The sequence below is a fragment of the Euprymna scolopes genome, chromosome 1 (genome assembly GCF_053919585.1).
Source record: "Euprymna scolopes isolate OS-2025 chromosome 1, ASM5391958v1, whole genome shotgun sequence".
NCBI lineage: Eukaryota > Metazoa > Mollusca > Cephalopoda > Sepiida > Sepiolidae > Euprymna > Euprymna scolopes.
In genome coordinates this window covers 63,732,351-63,749,858 of record NC_136482.1, presented here as the reverse complement: position 1 = coordinate 63,749,858, position 17,508 = coordinate 63,732,351, and the positions used below count along the sequence as shown (strand labels likewise).

The 17,508-nt window shown below is 39.4% G+C and overlaps 1 protein-coding gene across 2 annotated transcripts in view; it reads left to right on the top strand.

Moving 5' to 3' along the window:
- The first annotated feature begins 5,625 nt into the window (after nucleotides 1-5,625).
- Nucleotides 5,626-17,508, top strand: part of LOC145300582 (malonate--CoA ligase ACSF3, mitochondrial-like) — a 34,360-nt gene continuing 22,477 nt past the window's right edge. Inside the window, exon 1 of one of the 2 annotated variants that reach the window (XM_080144510.1) lies at nucleotides 5,626-5,644. The gene's annotated coding sequence lies outside the window, so the exon portion shown is untranslated. Of the gene's footprint in view, nucleotides 5,645-6,362; nucleotides 6,628-17,508 lie in introns of those variants that run through there. The other variant, XM_080144500.1, reaches the window with a different exon arrangement.

Here is a 17,508-nt window from a genome sequence, read left to right as displayed (position 1 = left end):
AGACTGATGAAAGGGTAACGATACTTGTATAAAATAAATCCCGGCACAAAAACGTAACTAGTCATTATTTTTTTTTTTTTTTAACTTACGTACGTAAATGTTTTGTTTATTTATTTTTAACTACTCTGACGCCGGGATTCATGTTATGGATTATTTTTATTTAAAAATAAACTTTAATTTTACGCATTTTCCTTTTGTTATTAAAACATAAAAAAAACGTTGCTTTGCGTATTCTATGTTGCTAGTTGGGGTCACCACTGTTGGAACGGGTTTAGGTTCTTCCAAGTCCCAAAACTACCGACCAGCTTTAATAATTACTAAACGTACAACAAGTATAAACGACAAGAATTTATTAACAAACATGAAAACATGACAACACTGCAATTCAGAACATGAAGGTAAAAAGATTACTCACTTCAACAGTGGGGTTTACGGGAGGAGTGAGGACTGTATTTGTGGTGTAAATGAAGAAAAAAGAAACAAGAACGACCGACCGCGTTTTTGTGTGGCTTACCTCGTGTTCATAATGAAGAAGAAAGAAACAAAAATGGCTGCCCTGTTTCTTTATATGCCTACAGGGTGACCACGAGGTATGCAAATGAGATACTCCTGATTGGAGATAAAAGAGGAGTGATTTGGGGAAGGAAGGCATTCTGAAGTTAGATTGCGAGCAGAGAAGTTGTATTTGTAGAAGAGAAAAGTCGGATTCGGGGAGAGAAAAGCTAAAGTTGCAGAAGTTCGTTTTGGAGTTGGGAGAGAAGACGCGTCAAGTGGTAACCAGAAAGTGAAAGTTCGGACAGCAGTGTCACGCAAACGACAAGCTATTTCGGCGCATCAAGCAAATTAACATGGCTGAGTGGAGACTGAGCACTCAGATGTTGAGACCCTTTACTGGAGAGGGTGACCTGATTAAGTGGCTGGAGAAATTAAAAATGGTGGCGAAGCTGCAAAAGATAGAAGATGTGGTCACCCTGCTGCCGCTATACTTAGAGGGGGAAGCCCTCACGATTTACCAGCAGATGCGAGATGAAGACAAGGAAGACCTTGCCTTAGTGGAGCAAAGGCTGAAATTGGCCTTCGCTGAGGGCCCATTTGAAGCACTTGGCAAGCTGTCAAGTTTGAGGTGGACCGGCGAGTCCGTTGACGTCTTTGCGGCAGAGATCAGGAGACTGGCAGGGTTGGCTGGTTACGTGGGGAGGAGCCTGGAGATAATGGTAAAGCTGTACCTAGTGAACGGCTTCCCAGAGGAAATCTCTGCGAACATGCAGAGAATCACGGGGATCCATTCTATGGAAGTGGACGATCTCTTGATCCACGCCAGAGTCCTAGTGAAAAATGTTAAAAGCCCAATCGTGGCTGCAGCTGTGAGTGGAAATATGTGCATGAGGCCTCACTTGAAGTAGAGGCAGCCGGCGAGGCGACAGGAGGGGAGACCTGCCATCAAGTGTTTCCGGTGCCAGGGTCCTCATCTGATCAAGGACTGCAAAGAGCTGAGACCGAGGATCACGTGCTACCGATGTGGACAAGTGGGGCATATCAGCCGCTATTGTGTTGCTGCACGGGACCAGGGAAACGAGTGAAGGGGAGCTATTGCGCCAGTGGTTACCCCTTCTGTGTGGAAATGGCGCATGATGGAACATTGCCTCGGTTACCGGTGGTAGTCAATGGGAAGAGAGCCATAGCCCTTGTCGACACAGGCTGAACTACAACGTTGTTAGCAAGGAATGTCGCGAGGTCATGGAGCGGAACCAGGATTATTAGGACCGTGGATGGCAGGGATGTGAAATGCCTAGGAGAGACGACAGCAGAAGTAATGGTGCAAGGGGTGCCCATTGGACTGCAAGCCCTAGTGTTGAATCATCTGGTCGGTGGTGTCGACGAGATTATAGGTATGAGTGCAATTAACCGACTGGGGGGCGCTACGTTAAGAGGGGGCCAAGTGACGTTTGGACGTCTCGGCGCAGTGGGGATGGCAGGAGTGGAAGGTGATAGAACCGTCAGAACCCCAAAATCAGAGGTTTGCTGCATTGAGGACAAAGATTTCCTGGCGAAGTTTGATGGCGTGAGGTGGATGGTGGAATGGAAATGGATCTCCGGGTCCCCAGAACTACAGAATAAGGTGGGCTGCTACGAAAACACCCTGCGAGGAGAAATAAGAAAAGGATTTGAGGAAGAAGTGGAGAGGTGGATAAAAGAAGGAATTCTGAAACCGTGGACAGGGGAAGAAAAAGGAGTGTTGCCACTACTGGCGGTTGTTCAGCCTACCAAAAACAAGATTAGGCCCGTGCTGGATTTTAGGGAATTGAACAGACACGTAGCCTGCCACACTAGAACGGGGATCGACGTATGTGAGGAGGTCATGAGGAAATGGAGAAGAATGGGGCGGGCCACTAAGATTGTCGATCTGAAATCGGCATATCTGCAGATCCATGTAGATGAAAAACTCTGGCAGTACCAACTGGTCCGGTACAAGGGGTGGGTGTATTGTCTGACGAGGTTAGGCTTTGGGCTGAGTTCAGCCCCCAAAATTATGACTGCCATGCTGAAGACAGTGCTGAGCAAAGACTGTACAGTAGAGGAGGCCACTAGTTCGTACATTGACGACATCCTGGTGGAGGAGGCAGAGGTGACAGCAGAGAAAGTAAGAAGCCATGTCGAGAAGTATGGGTTAACTGCAAAACTGGCGGAGGCCCTAGATGGAGGAGCGGTGCTGGGGTTGAAACTAAGGCGAGATGGAAAAGAAAGCCTTGTCTTCGAACGAGGGAATGCAATACCCGAAGTCGGATCTGAGCTGACGAGGCGAGAACTCTTCTCAGTCTGTGGGAGGCTGGTCAGGCACTATCCTATCGCTGGCTGGCTAAGGATAGCATGCAGCTTTATTAAACGACAAACAGGCACTGATGACTGGGAGAGCCGTGTGACGAAGGAGGTCATGAACATGCTGCAAGAAGTCATTGCGAGAGTGAGGAATGAGGACCCAGTGAAAGGGAAATGGTATGTCAGCGGCGAAGACGCGGGTGTGGTTTAGTGCGATGCCAGTAACCTGGCGTTGGGCGTCGTACTAGAGATAGGAGGTGTAACTGTGGAGGATGCGGCGTGGCTAAGAAAAAACAACGACTTCTCCCATATCAACGTAGCAGAACTAGATGCCGCTATAAAAGGAATCAATCTGGCCCTGAAATGGGGATTGAAAATAATTGAAGTCAAAACCGATTCGGCAACGGTAGCGTCGTGGATTCGGTCGGCAGTAACTGGCCATAAGAGAGTTAAGACCAGGGGTGCTGCGGAAATGCTGATCAAGTGCAGACTCGGAGCGCTCACCGACCTGATAGCGGAATTCCAGTTGCGTTGGTCCCGTCAGAAAAAAACAAGGCGGATTCGATGACACGCGTGAAGAAGGCCTGGCTGCAGGAGGGAAAGGAGGTCTCCTCGGTATGCTGTGCAGGGGAAGAAGTCAAAGAGTCACACGAAATGCACCACTTTGGTCGAGAACGAACGTTATTCCTAGCCAGAGAGGTTTACCCGGAGACCACCGAGGAGGAGGTTAGGGAGGTGGTGGAGAACTGTCGAGAGTGCCAATCAATTGACCCTGGACCGTCCAGACACGAAGGACTGCGGAGGACTGGAAGCGATTGGCCATTGATGTGACACACTATCGCCACAAATTGTATCTGTTGATGGTCGACTGTGGACCGGGAAGGTTTGCCATCTGGAGAGAGATCAGGGCAGAAGCTGCATGGGCGATCGGAGGGGTCATCGAGGAGATATTTTTGGAGAGAGGGCCGGTTGAGGAACTCTTAATGGACAATGGCCCCGCTTTCCGATCAGAAGCCTTTAAAGGGGTGTGCGATAAGTGGGGAGTAAGGCAATTTTTCAGAGCAGCGTATCGGCCGAGTGGCAACGGAATAGTGGAGAGGAATCATCGCACCATAAAAGCCGCTGCGGAAAAAAGCAACGTATCACCCATAGAGGTGGTGTTTTGGTATAACATCTCGCCGAAGACCAAACAAGATGAGACAACTGTGCCTCATAGGGCCGTTTTCACATATAAGTGGCGGCATCCATGCAACAAAACAGCAGGAATTGAGAGTGAAGAAGCCACTATCAAAGTAGGTGAAGAGGTGTGGGTGAAACCCCCCAATGCACAGTGTACCACTCGTTGGAAAAGAGGGGTCGTAACAGGATTGCAGTCGAAGAACAATGTGATGGTGAATGGCGTTCCCCGGCATATCTTAGATCTGCATCGTGTGACATTGCCAGTATGCAGTGAGGGCAGTGAAGAAGGGGAAATCGAGGGCCACCGAGAAGCAAATGATGCTGCTCGACCTGACTTAGGCCCACGTTGTAGTGAACCTGAAAACGTTAACCCCCGAGAAGTTGTCCCCCAGAGGCCTTGACGTGAGAGGAGGCGGCCTGCTTGGATGGAGGATTACAAAGTATCCTATTGATCTCGAAGATCAGGGGGGGCGTGTGGTGTAAATGAAGAAAAAAGAAACAAGAATGACCAACCGCATTTTTGTGTGGCTTACCTCGTGTTCATAATGAAGAAGAAAGAAACAAAAATGGCTGCCCTGTTTCTTTATATGCCTACAGGGTGACCACGAGGTATGCAAATGAGATGTCCCTGATTGGAGATAAAAGAGGAGTGATTTGGGGAAGGAAGGCATTCTGAAGTTAGATTGCGAGCAGAGAAGTTGTATTTGTAGAAGAGAAAAGTCGGATTCGGGGAGAGAAAAGCTAAAGTTGCAGAAGTTCGTTTTGGAGTTGGGAGAGAAGACGTGTCAAGTGGTAACCAGAAAGTGAAAGTTCGGACAGCAGTGTCACGCAAACGACAGTATTCTAGAGTTGTACTCTGCCTGTCCAACATTGTCTTTTAGGAGAAGAACTTTTTGCATCTGTGCCTCATGTGTACGGACTCTTCTCTTCTTTTCTCAAGGGACCTCACTCCTTACCCTACACTGGTAATCCGGTGCTCTTATTTATTCCCCTACAAACACACTAAAAAAACAAAAACAAATAAACAGTTATTTGAGAATTTAGAGTGAGAATTTAGAGATATAAAGTAGTTTATTAAAAAAAAAAACAGCAACAACTTTATTTTGGTGATCGTTGTTCATTCTCCATCCCTATTTTTCTTTTACTCCCATTAGTTCCCACTCTCACTTAGAGATTGACATGCTTTTTTTTTCTGATTTGAATCGTGGGAAATGATAGCTCAGCGAGCACTGAAGGTGCAGAAGGGTTAAAGAGTCAATGCTGTGACATGTGTCAAATTGAATGACTGATTGGCTTGCACTGAAGCTTGGAAGATGGGAGACCGGATCTGACGTATCAGGGGTTCTGGTTTTGAGAAATTTAGTTAATTTTAGTTGAGTTGATTACTAGACATGAAAGAGACAAGATGTGAGAATCAAGGCCTCCTCAAGAGGGGGGGGGCGGTTTCCAGATGGAACCAGAGAATAGGGCAAGCTGAAGTTTGCCATTCACTCCAGTCTAATGTAATGAAAAACGCCTGAGGTGAATAAATAATAATATATATAAAAACAACCAGCATCTTGAGTTTGTCTCAAAAGTGTTTTTGTTGAGAGAACCAGCCCCCAAGACGTTGGCGAATCCGTCCAGAAGAATGAGCCAGAAGAAACAGGTACGTCACATTCTTCACATCTGTGTATTATATGTAATTGTTACATACACACACACGCACACACACAAAGAGACATAAGAACTCTCCTGATAAGATAAATGCTAAGAACTCCTCTCCCCTTCTTATAAAGACAAGATAAAATTTCATTACAGTAGTATTCAAGTGATTAATTAGTTGAGACTAAGTTTAGAAAAACTTTTTTAGCCTCGTTATTTTCAATTTATTGTCAATTTCTGTTGCAAATAAAAAGACTGGCATTTTAAGTACACACCATTTAAATTAAATTTTATGAGATCATTTAAAATATGCAGAAATTGAAATGAAAATGAGAACATTTTCTATTGAAAAGTTAGTAACAAATATTTAATTAGTAATTCACTTTGAATCAATGGCAGTTTACAAGGGTAATTTATAGTTAATTTCCAAGTTTAATTAAAGTTTTATGATATGCTTTTTTTAGTCAATTATAAGGTTAAAGTACAGAATAGGTACAAAACACCCTCCCCTCCCCATGTTAAGAATGGCTTTTTAAATAATAACGTTATTATTTCAGCACGGATCAATAAGTGCATGAGTACCAAAAATCCTTTATTTCATTTATTCCATGAAAAAAATTGACCTTGGATATTTCCATTTTCGGCAGCCTCGTACGTAACTCTCGCTTCCTATATTTTGTCCTTTAGTCCTTGCTCCTAACATTCAATTAGCGATGTTTCTGACGAAAGGGAAAGAATTGCTGCTTTTGGGGTCATAATCTACCCATCTCATACTGGCTGTTTTGACTTGGAATTATTTTTTAACTCCTTACATCCAGCGGCTTCATGCCTTGTCCAGAGCGATTTCTATAAAAAAAAAAAAAAAAAAAAAATTCAAAAGAAAATGATATTGCTAACAATTCTAACCTGACTTATGCCCCTTTGTGCGTCTCTTACTCGCACTCCTCATCCTCTCGGCCAAAACAAACTTCGCTCTCGCTGTGAAAAGTAAGTGTAAAAATTAAAAACACTAAAAACATTTAATTTAAAATTTTCTCTGTTATTACATCAAAACTTTACAGTGGAAAGTTTACACTGTTTGAATCAGATTTTCGATTTTCAAACAGTAAAACGATTTTAGTCATTTTTGTGTCGTTTTATTTACGCACTTTTTTATGTCAATCTTTTTTATAAACAATTCTCATCGGTTTGTAATTTGTAGTCATGTTTTACTGATTAATATAAAAATAATCAGCGCTCATTTAGAATTACACTTATTTGTAAAAAGATATATAGAAAAATTGGTATTTTATTACGTGATTTTTGGAATATGACATATTCGTTCTGTGACTAGTACGTACGATATAAAGAGTTTTCGCTATTTTTTTTTTTTTTTTTTTTTTTTACAACAGTATCTAGCGTAGTATAACACTCATGTTAAGACCGGCTCTCGGAATAAACACACCCAACCTCAACCTCGAAAGCTGTTCTTAACATGGAGAGGTTAGGTGAGTTTATTCCGAAAGCTGTTCTTAAGATGGGGAGGTTGAGGGTGTTATACTACGTTAGGTACTGTTGTAAAAAAAAAAAAAAAAAAAAAAAAACAATACCGAAAAATCCTTATATTGTACGTACTAGTAGTCACAGAACGAATATGTCATATTCTAAAAATTACGTAAATTAATCAAGTAGTTTTATTTATATAAAAAAGTCATTTTTTTTTTTTTTTTTTTTTTTTTACGGGTTTTAACGATTTTGGTGCTTATTCAAATTGGCACTTATGGCGACAAAAGTAAAGAAAATACAGAAAAGTCAGTACGTGCTCGTTATATAACGAAAATGTCATACTCACTCCAAAAATTACGTAAATCGATCAACTCGTCTTTTTTTTTAATTAAGAAAATCAAAATTTACGATTTTAGCGGTTTTACTACTAAACTGAATTGAACATAAGGCTGAATTTTGACCTCTACACTTCGATTTGAGTTGTCTCCTCCTTAATTTATTTAATCGCATTTCTTTATCATGCCTGACGAAAATACCACGACTCACTTAATCGTAAAAATTGATTTTCTTAGCCTTTGTATTTTCTTTACTTTAAATATCAGTGCCAATCTGAATAAAAGCACAGTGATTTTAATCGTAAATCGAAACCATTACAAGACTGATTTTGATCTCTAGTTACCTCCAACGCGCGCCACAGTTTTAACCCCCTCATGTAACACGACGTAATTGTAATTTAATTTAATATTACCATCCTAACTTTTTTACCATTCAAAAGAAAAAGCTTCAAATAAACTGCTAATATTTAAAAAAAAAAAAAAAAAAAAAATTTACAGCATACAAAAATAATGAAAATGCAAGACAAAAATCGTGTTTACATTATCGACGCTTTAAAACAAAAAAATCTAGCAAAAATCAAATAATAGTCATATTTTCCTGAAATTTTCGATATTTATTCATTATTAAATAAACTTACATGATAAAAGTAGGTTTCGTTGAATATATTAGAGGAAATATATTTTTTTAATGTGTTCTACTTCCCATATATTTCATGTCACGAAAACTAAACAAAATATATGTAGGTGGTGTAAGAAATTATTTCTCACATCCCAATTTCCTCCCGGCAGAAGCAAAAGAATCCACAAATACAAAAGCCATATCTTTCAAACTCAAAATTTTTTCACAAGTAACAGCAATGAAAGTTTATTGGTTCTGGTAATGTCTTTTGCAAAACGGTAGCCTGTTTTGCGTCCACATTCCTGGAGCCATTAGTATGAATTCCTATTGTCGGAATGTTAGTTTTTGTTCCTTCGAAAGAATCCATGATGTTCATGGTTAACTCGGCGGGAATGTTGGCACCTATAATTAGGCATAATGTGAGCCACTTAGGACTCAAGAAGAGTTGAGATAAGATCCAATATTTGGTAAATAAACATGAAGAACAGTTCTTGAATGTCATCCTTAATTTGGATGGTTTCAGCAGTACAAAGTAGTCTCTGCTTGTAGAGATGTGGTTCCTTGTTCACCAACTGTTTGGTGTTCATGAAGGAATTGTCAGCTCCCTCCAGTGAGAGCTGCTGGGTTTCAGTCCATCCCGATGCCAAGTTCTGTGTAGACTGGAAAAGAAAACATGATACAAAAAGCACGCCAAGTGAATCACCTGACACATTCAGATTCAAACTAATGACAGCCGCCCACCAAACTGTGTAGGCAGCTGAACAAAAAGAAAGATGATGACTGTATGTGGAATTTCTCACACCCTGCCAAGGAGGAGGGAAAAAGGTAATGGATAATCATTACTTTTTTCCAATACAAATTAATTAATAAAACGGTTAGATAAACGACAAATAGCAAATTAATCCAATAAACATAAGTCTCAACTCGGACAAATTTATAATTTCAATATGTTTTAATTCAGTTAAATTTCTTGACTTTAATATGTTTGTTTGTTGACAATTCAAATTGAGATTCAATAATTATAACTTTAATTCAGTTAACATTTCTTAATGTTAATATGTGTGCCACTGTCTGTTGTCAGTTTCAGTTTAAACTTCAAAATTCTCATGTATCCAGACATAAGCTAATTTTCACTATAGAATGACCTGAAGAGCTTCAGCCTTACAATTAGAACAAAGCCACTTCCCTAAGGTATCTTGCTGATTAACTCCCACGCAGCTGAAATGATACTAGCTGTCACAGGAATCGCAGCACACCATAGGTGATGTTCCATCATTAGGAACTGAACAGGTTGGACAGAAAAAGGAACCTCCTTCTTCTATAAACTCAGTTGATACAATATCATCATTACCCTTAATTTCCAAGGCACAAGATTTTTTAAGGAATGGACCTGTTTGCACCCATTCTTAAGAATGACCGCGGAACAAACATTATTGTCACTTCCAGTAATTACTTTAATTATTTTACCAAGATTCCAAAATTGTCTGGTTTTGTTGGGAGTCTAAATAAGTACTATCTCTCCAACAGATAAATTGGGGCACAATTGCTCCCAATTTTGGCATTGACTTCTCTTAATGACAAGAGGTAATCATTGTGCCAGATACGATTGAATTTTTCAACAAATTTATTCCTCATTTCAAGAGAATGTAATAAGGCAGTCCTATTTAGGGGGTCAGGACATAATTCAGAATCATAATTATTAATAAACAAACGAGGTTGATAGCCTGTTTGAAGAAAATGATTTGGAGTTAAAATACTAAAGTCTTTGTCAGCAGAAGCAATATAAGTGAGGGGGTCTGTCATTTATTGCCTTTTGCACATCAGAAAGTGCAGTCAGAAATTCAAAATAATCCAACATTGTTCTGCCCAATAGTTTCCTCAAACATTGCTTGCCAGTTTTAATTAGTCTGTCCCAGCCCCCCCCCGCCAGGCAGAGTAAAGTAATTGTTCGATGGATGATGTGAATGGATTTAAATTGTTCCTTCAGCTCATCCGATTTGAGCACGTTCGACAACAATATTCCGGACACAACAAAATATTAATTGTCTGTATTTTTGAGATGAGTTGTTTTCATTGATTGAGATTGTCGGACTGACTTCCTCATCTTGGATGTTATTGTCACAACGTTTCGGCCGTTTTGCCCTCCGGTGTCCTAGTGACATATGGCCGAGTGGTCCTAGACGTTGTATCAAAGTTTACAGTTACCCAAAGGTGCTGAGTTCAATCCTGAATGAAGGCAGTGAAAAAGTAACATTGAAAAACAGAGAATCAGCAACTATGTCCCAAAGCCTAGCTGGAGTCCGAACACGGTACCCCCGTAATAATAATAAAGGGTTGGGTTCGAGACTCCTAACAAACCGTTCACCTGACGAAGGCCGGAGGGCAAAACGGCCGAAACGTTGTGACAATAACATCCAAGATGAGGAAGTCAGTCCGACAATCTCAATCAACAACAAAATATTTTGCATTATTGGAATATACATGCGTAGGAATTCAAAATAAATTGGTAAACCTAATGACGGCCAGCATGAAAGAGCGGGTGCTCATGTCTGACAATAATTCTAAGTGAGTTGCACGAAAACTCATGCATGTAAAGATTAATATGTAGATTTTAACTTCTACCCCTCTAACTTTTATGAAAAATTGACCAGTGAAATCCACACCGACTTGTTTCAATGGGCGAACAAAGTTCACCCTATGAGCAGGCAATAGTGACCCTGCAGGTGCCTTACAAGGCAGAGCATTTATTTTTTTACATACAATGCAAGTACGCATGAAGGCTTTTACGGCTTGTCTCCCCTGAGGGATCCAAACCCCAGACAGCCTTAACTTACTGAGGGTTGAATTAACCCCCATGTGGCAACAGTTAAGATGAGCTTCCTTAATCACCAGTTTTGTTAAATTATGATTTTTTCCCAAGAAAAGGGTACACTTGACCTCGAAAGGCAGAACATCAGAATTCTGTATCCTACCTCTGGTTCTAATTAACCCATCTTTATCAAGGAATAACCCTAAGGCAGTTACCCTAGGGGGAGGCACTTTGCCGGAAGATTGTTTCAAGTAACATAGTTCATGAGAGAAGGCCTCCATTTGCATATTAGCAAGTAGCAATAATTTGGCCCTATTAAAAGCACTACGGTGACGTAACAAATCATAAAATTTCAACACCTTTTCTAAGATGCTGATTGCCTTAGATAACCTGGAATACCTTGTAATATCCAACGGGAAGGTATTTGCAGAAGGACGTGTCTTCTGAGAGTACAAACATGACACAATTTTTTTTATTAGTTTCGTTTAGACAAGGTAAGGGTGAGATTGGCCAATCAATGCTATCTCTATTGAGCCATTCTGGGCCATACATCCAGAAATTGAATGACTGGGAAAATTTAGATGTGTTGATACCTCCAGTTAGAAGATCTTCCAGATTTTTCGATGAAGAAACATACTTGTATTTCAGTAGAACGCCAAATTTAATATTAATATCTTCTGAAAATTTTTTGATCTCTGCAAATTTAATATTAATATCTTCTGAAAATTTTTTGATCTCTGCAATCCTGTTTTCAATGAATATATTTTTCTTGGATTCTTTACTGTTCAGGACCCACAAGAGGGCAACCTGGGAATCAGACATCAGGAAAAAATTATCAATGTTAAGGGGCCCCTGAGCACCCAAAAGCTGAGGGGCTACCTTAAGGGCTAAAAACATATCCAATAGTTCCAAAATGGGAAATGACTTCCCTTTAATTAGGGCCACTCTGGCCTTTGTGAACAACAGAACAATACGCTCCGTGTTTCGCATACAGGGTGAATCCATACGCGTTTTTCGATGTGTCACAGAAACAAATAAATTCAACAGAATGATTTTCTGACAATACACGTCTGGGAAATTCAAACTTCCCCAAGTTATTTAGATCCTTGGCATAGGTTTGCCATAGCTTATTGAGCTCTTCAGGTATCCGCTCATCCCATGACATCTTGCTTTTCCACATCGAGCTAACAATGATCTTCCCCTGTATCATGACGGGGAGAAGCATAGATAAAGGATCATATACTCCTAATATTTGCAAAAGAATCCCCCATTTGGTATTGACTTCAGGGTCCACTAAAGTGGGAGAAAGTTTGAACGTGTCCCAAATAGGATCACATAGGTTTCCAATACCTTCTCAAAAGCTGGGAAGGGAGAAGAAATAGTTTCATCCTCCAACATTTTATCTTGTATCTTAGAACAGCTAGAATTGCAGGATCACAAATCGAATCCTGCCTCTGACAGTCTGCTACGGACATTGTTATAAATAGCAAGTAGGTACTCTCCGTCACAACTGGTGGTGACAAGATTATCCACATAAAAACTGTTGGAAATAGCATGCGATGCTGCATCTTTTGCACATTTTTCCACATGGAATTTCAAAATGAAGTTTAGAATGAAGGGACTAGCATTGAACCCAAATATAATTGTTTTGTACCTGTATGTACATAATTTGTCACCTTTTTTAAGGAAAAAACAAAATCTGTTTTATCCTCTTCCGATTTAAGTTGAATTTGTAAAAAGGCCTTCCTTATATCACCTAGAAGGACATATTCGTTTTTCCTGAATCCCAGCAATAAAGTTCACACCCATGTAGGTCGTGTCATTAATTGATATCCCCTCTCCCCATACGATGGAGTCTTTAAACTCTTCCATCTTCTCCTTGTCCATGGCCGATAACTTAACCTCTTCATCGATCCCTAATGAGTCGAGAGTGAGCAACGTGTCTACCCTTCATTCCACTGTGGACTCGGAGAAGAAAGGCTTCAATCCATCCTCATAAGAGAGTGTCGGATTTAGAATAGAATTGATTAAATAGCTGTTGCATTGAGGAAGGGATTTCACAATGCTATTAAAGGGAGGCGACTCTACCTTATTCAAATCTTTATTCAAAAAAATGTTGGCTTCGTCAAACGGAAGTATGTAATCTCTGTGTTGCCATGTGTGGCCATTAAGACACTCAACAAATCTGAGATTATTTAATTTACTCAGAAGATTCAAACCAATAATCTCCTTAATAGGATACTTTCGGGTGTTAGCAGTTTTTTAGCACGGTAGAGAGAGCCCACCTTCCTTGCAGCGGCCCTGGCAATGCCCTCGATGTAATTGTTCCAACTCATGTTTCCTGTGAACGTTAGGCCAAGGAGCTTGAAAGACGTACTCTCAGATAAAGAGTCGTTGGCCATTGCTATAGGTGGTAGAAAAGGTTTCTTGTAATTATTGAATGAAACTAGTTTAGTCTTGGCGGCATTGAACGTGACCATCCATTTTAGACCCTTGAGGCACTCCCGCATTTATATCATATTGTTTAGATGTATGACCGTCGAGGACAACCTGGATTTTTCTTTCTTTTTTTTTTTTTTTTTTTTTTTTTTACACAGTGATCACCACTTATCAAGGCCCGGAAGCCACTCAAGGATAAGGGTTATTGCAAATACATTATGTTAGTGTGGAGATTTGATGAAGTATTTACTTAAGGGGGCAGTTCATTAGGAATTTGTTAACATTGGACTTGAAGACATCCAAGTTGTAGTCCGGTGGGAAGCAGGCAGACGGAACAGAGTTCCACAGACATGCAGTTCTAAGAAAGAAGCTTTGTTCATGGAATCCACGTTTTGATTTAGGCACAGATAAAGAGTGGGGAAAATTTTTCACAGTGGATTCGGCTAGACGGGTGTTTTTCGTGAAAGATTGGCGAGGGGGGACCAGAGATTGGAGTTCAGACGAGCACCTGCCACGGAAATAACGATAAAACAAGGATAGGCTCGCAACGTCTCTTCTGTGGGAGAGAGGTTGCAGGGTAGAGAAAAGGGCATCCCCCACTAAGCCACGAAGTCTATTTTGTACTCTGTCAAGGCAGGATAGGCTGTTTTTTGCAGCTCCTGCCCAGATATGGCAACAGTATTCCATCCTTGGACGTACTTGGCTTTTATCTAAGGATTTAATTATGTTAAGTATTCTACCAGTGATACCGTATGATCTAATCTTCCTGAGGAGACCCTCATGCCATACCCTGTCAAAAGCCTTAGATATATCTAGAGCTACCGCTCTGCCCTCCCCCGCTTTGTCCAGTGAATGGTATATCCGTTCAGAGATTACAGTTAGAATGTCTGCTGTGGAATGGGCTTGTCTAAATCCATATTGTTCAGAATATGTTGTTCAGCCCATAAAGGACTTATTTCCCTTAGGACACATAACACTAAAATGGCTTTTCAAATCATAGACTGTACAGAAGTCCCTTACTTCCAGGACAAACTGCATCTGAGTGTTTACCCAGACACCGAGTACATAATTTCAACTGTTTAGCCCTTCGGCATTTCGTATCGAAGGAAGGAAATTTTACTACAGTTCTGTAGCTTTGCATAGCTTGCATAATAAAGTGGCTTTCACCTCACGTGGAGAAGATGCCATATTGGATTTCATCTTGGGGGAAGAAGGCGCCAATTTTGGCACGCAAATTTCCCGCCGAACATCGAGCGGGGTGGCTAATAAATATTTCATAATTTCAAACACGTGGGACATAATAGTATTCAGAGAAGGGAATCTTTCACCACTTCTACTCATTAATTATCTCCTTATAACATTAGGACATTTAGCAAATAATATGTGGGCTATCAATGCCCCTGAGGTTCCACCTTCAGCAAAAAAATCAGTCCCATAAGATTGATCAAGTTCGGTCAAATCTCGCTTAACTTTTTCGAGAAATGACTTCAAATTTTTTAAATCCGTTATAAGAGACGGAGTTGGAATAATTTCCTCAAAAATCCGATTTTTAATTAAATCAGGATTTAAATATTTTTCCCTTAACAATTTCAGGGCTACATCATAATTATCTGATGTTACATCTAGACTGGAGATTATATCAAATGCATCCCCCATCAAGTTTTGATTTAAGCACTAACAACTTGTCAGCCTTATTCAAATTATTGGTACAAAATTCGAATTTTTTCAGAAAGGTTTTGAATGAAATCTTATCATCTATGAACGTTCCAGAAAACCTCAGACAGTCCAGTTGCATTTTCACGGGCATAACCGTCAAAGGTTGAATAACTTGAGGGGCATCTAATTTTAATTTTAATAAAAACAATTTTTCTTCGATTTCCGGAGAAAACCCTTCTGAAATCTCACAAAGATGCAATTTCTCCTCATCTTAACCGTTGCCACATGGGGGTTAATTCTTGATTAGAATTAGATTAATCAGATCGTCCAGATTCCTTAACCAACCTCTAATTACCATCTCTCGGGACCTTAAAATATCTGGTGAAGGGTTGTTAACTTTTAACCACTTCACAGCACTATTTATGCAAAGCCTTTTGGCCTCCTATTTAGTCATTAGTTCCTTTAGGGCCATGGAACAATTAATAGAATAACGGAGATATAATTATCTGCAAATATTAAGGTGGCGAAAACCGCCAATATTATTCCCAAATGGAATTGTAATCACAAATAAACCACACTAACGAAATGGCCGCCAGTAATTAATCGACCCCAGAATTAGGGCAAAGCTCTAAGAAATATCTCAAGGTACACCTTTATAACTGAATTCGAAATTCCCGAGCGAGACTAATGTGCCTGAATAATGGGGGGGGGGAATTAAACTCTTTCCTGCCTACTATATCTGCAAATGTTAAGGTGGCGAAAACCGTCAGTATTATTCCATATTGGAATTATAATCACAAACAAACCACGCTAACGAAATGGCCACCAGCAATTAATCGACCCCAAATTAGGGCACAGCTTTAAGGAATATCTCAAGTTACACATTAATAACTGAATTTGAAATTCCTGAGCAACACCAAGGATGCCTGAAAAAAATGGGGGGGGCACTATTTTTTTATAAATTTCAACTCACATTATCATTTGAAAACTGACAACATCAGCAGAAAACAATTCAATATCAACATGGCATTAATCACAAATCGAACATTCCAATTCAAATTAATCAATTAATTTAAAAATGAAATCAATATCCAATGTGTGAAAATAAACATATTTGAATAGTGTGACTTTTACATTTAAGCATTTAAATTACGGGAAAATATAATCATTAATGATATCTTTACTCCTGTTTTTTTACGTCTACAGAATTTGAACCAAAGTTTTTTTTGTTTTTTTTTTCCAATTTAGTCACATACAAATGATCCACATGGGATCTTAATTCGAAAAATGCAATTATAATATGCTAGTAACTTACGACCCCAATTTCAAGGTTAAATTGAATTATTATCTAACGCAATTTCAAATGTAAGAAGAATTCCAGTATTTTTTTTCGTACTTACTTTTTTTATGAGTGCAAACATATCGTTAAACGAAACTTATCAATGTCTTATTAGTTTTTATGACAGAATTTAACAATAACGAAATAAATTATTTTTCTGATTTAACGAAACAGAAAAAAAATATTTTATCTTTTCCTTCCTTCTTTTTTTTTTGAGTTAACAAACTATGGTTTCTAAGAATTACGTTAAAACTTATCGACAATAATTTGCTCAAATTATGGGACCCCCTCCCCCACCTCGAAATCTGCTCGTCTTAAATCAAGAATTTGCACAAATTATATATAAAAAAACTAATCGTTATGCAAAACTGAGAATATTTAAAATTAGTTGCACCAAAAAGCGAATTATGTTTTACAAAAAAAAAGAGAATCTCGTTTTGCAAAAAATTTCCTCCCGGCAGAAGCAAAAGAATCCACAAATACATGTCTTTGAAAATGTTTCAGTTTTAGTTTTAAGTTCAGCAATGATATTTTGTTTTTCTTTTCAGCAAAAACAATGTCTGGTGTTAGAACAGTGTTCTAGAGAATTCTCTGGTGATAAGTAAACGACATTTGAAGATGTTTTCGTTTGTCAGTGTAAAGTGGCAGTTTTTTTTTATGCTCATTTGTTTTGTTCATGATGAGTATGCAAGCAAAACGATTTTTTTTTAATGCTTCATGACGAGTATGCAGTCAAACCAAATTTTTCAAAGGAAAAAAAAATTCTTTGGCAATGTGAAATGTAGTGTTACTGAAAGTTTGTTGTTTTTAAGCATAACGAAAATAACAAATAAATATGTATTCAGGGTTCACCAAATATTGAGGACAAGACGGCAGCTATCTTGAATGTAAAGCCATAAAGAGAGTTAATATTTGAGATAGAATAAAAACCTTTTAAAATTACTTAAAAACACCAAAAAATGATGCAGGTAGGTTGCCAAGTAACCTTTATTGACTATGGTAACATTTATTTGTTGTATATGTTGCCCCGGGCCGCTGGGAAAATGGTATGATCTTTCTACCGCTCCAGAAGATATCTCACTACTGATGCAATTCTCTATCTCTATAAAAGCCAAGTACGTCCAAAGATGGAGTACTGCTGCCACAGTGCCACATCTGGGCTGAAGCTTCAAAAAACAGTCTATCC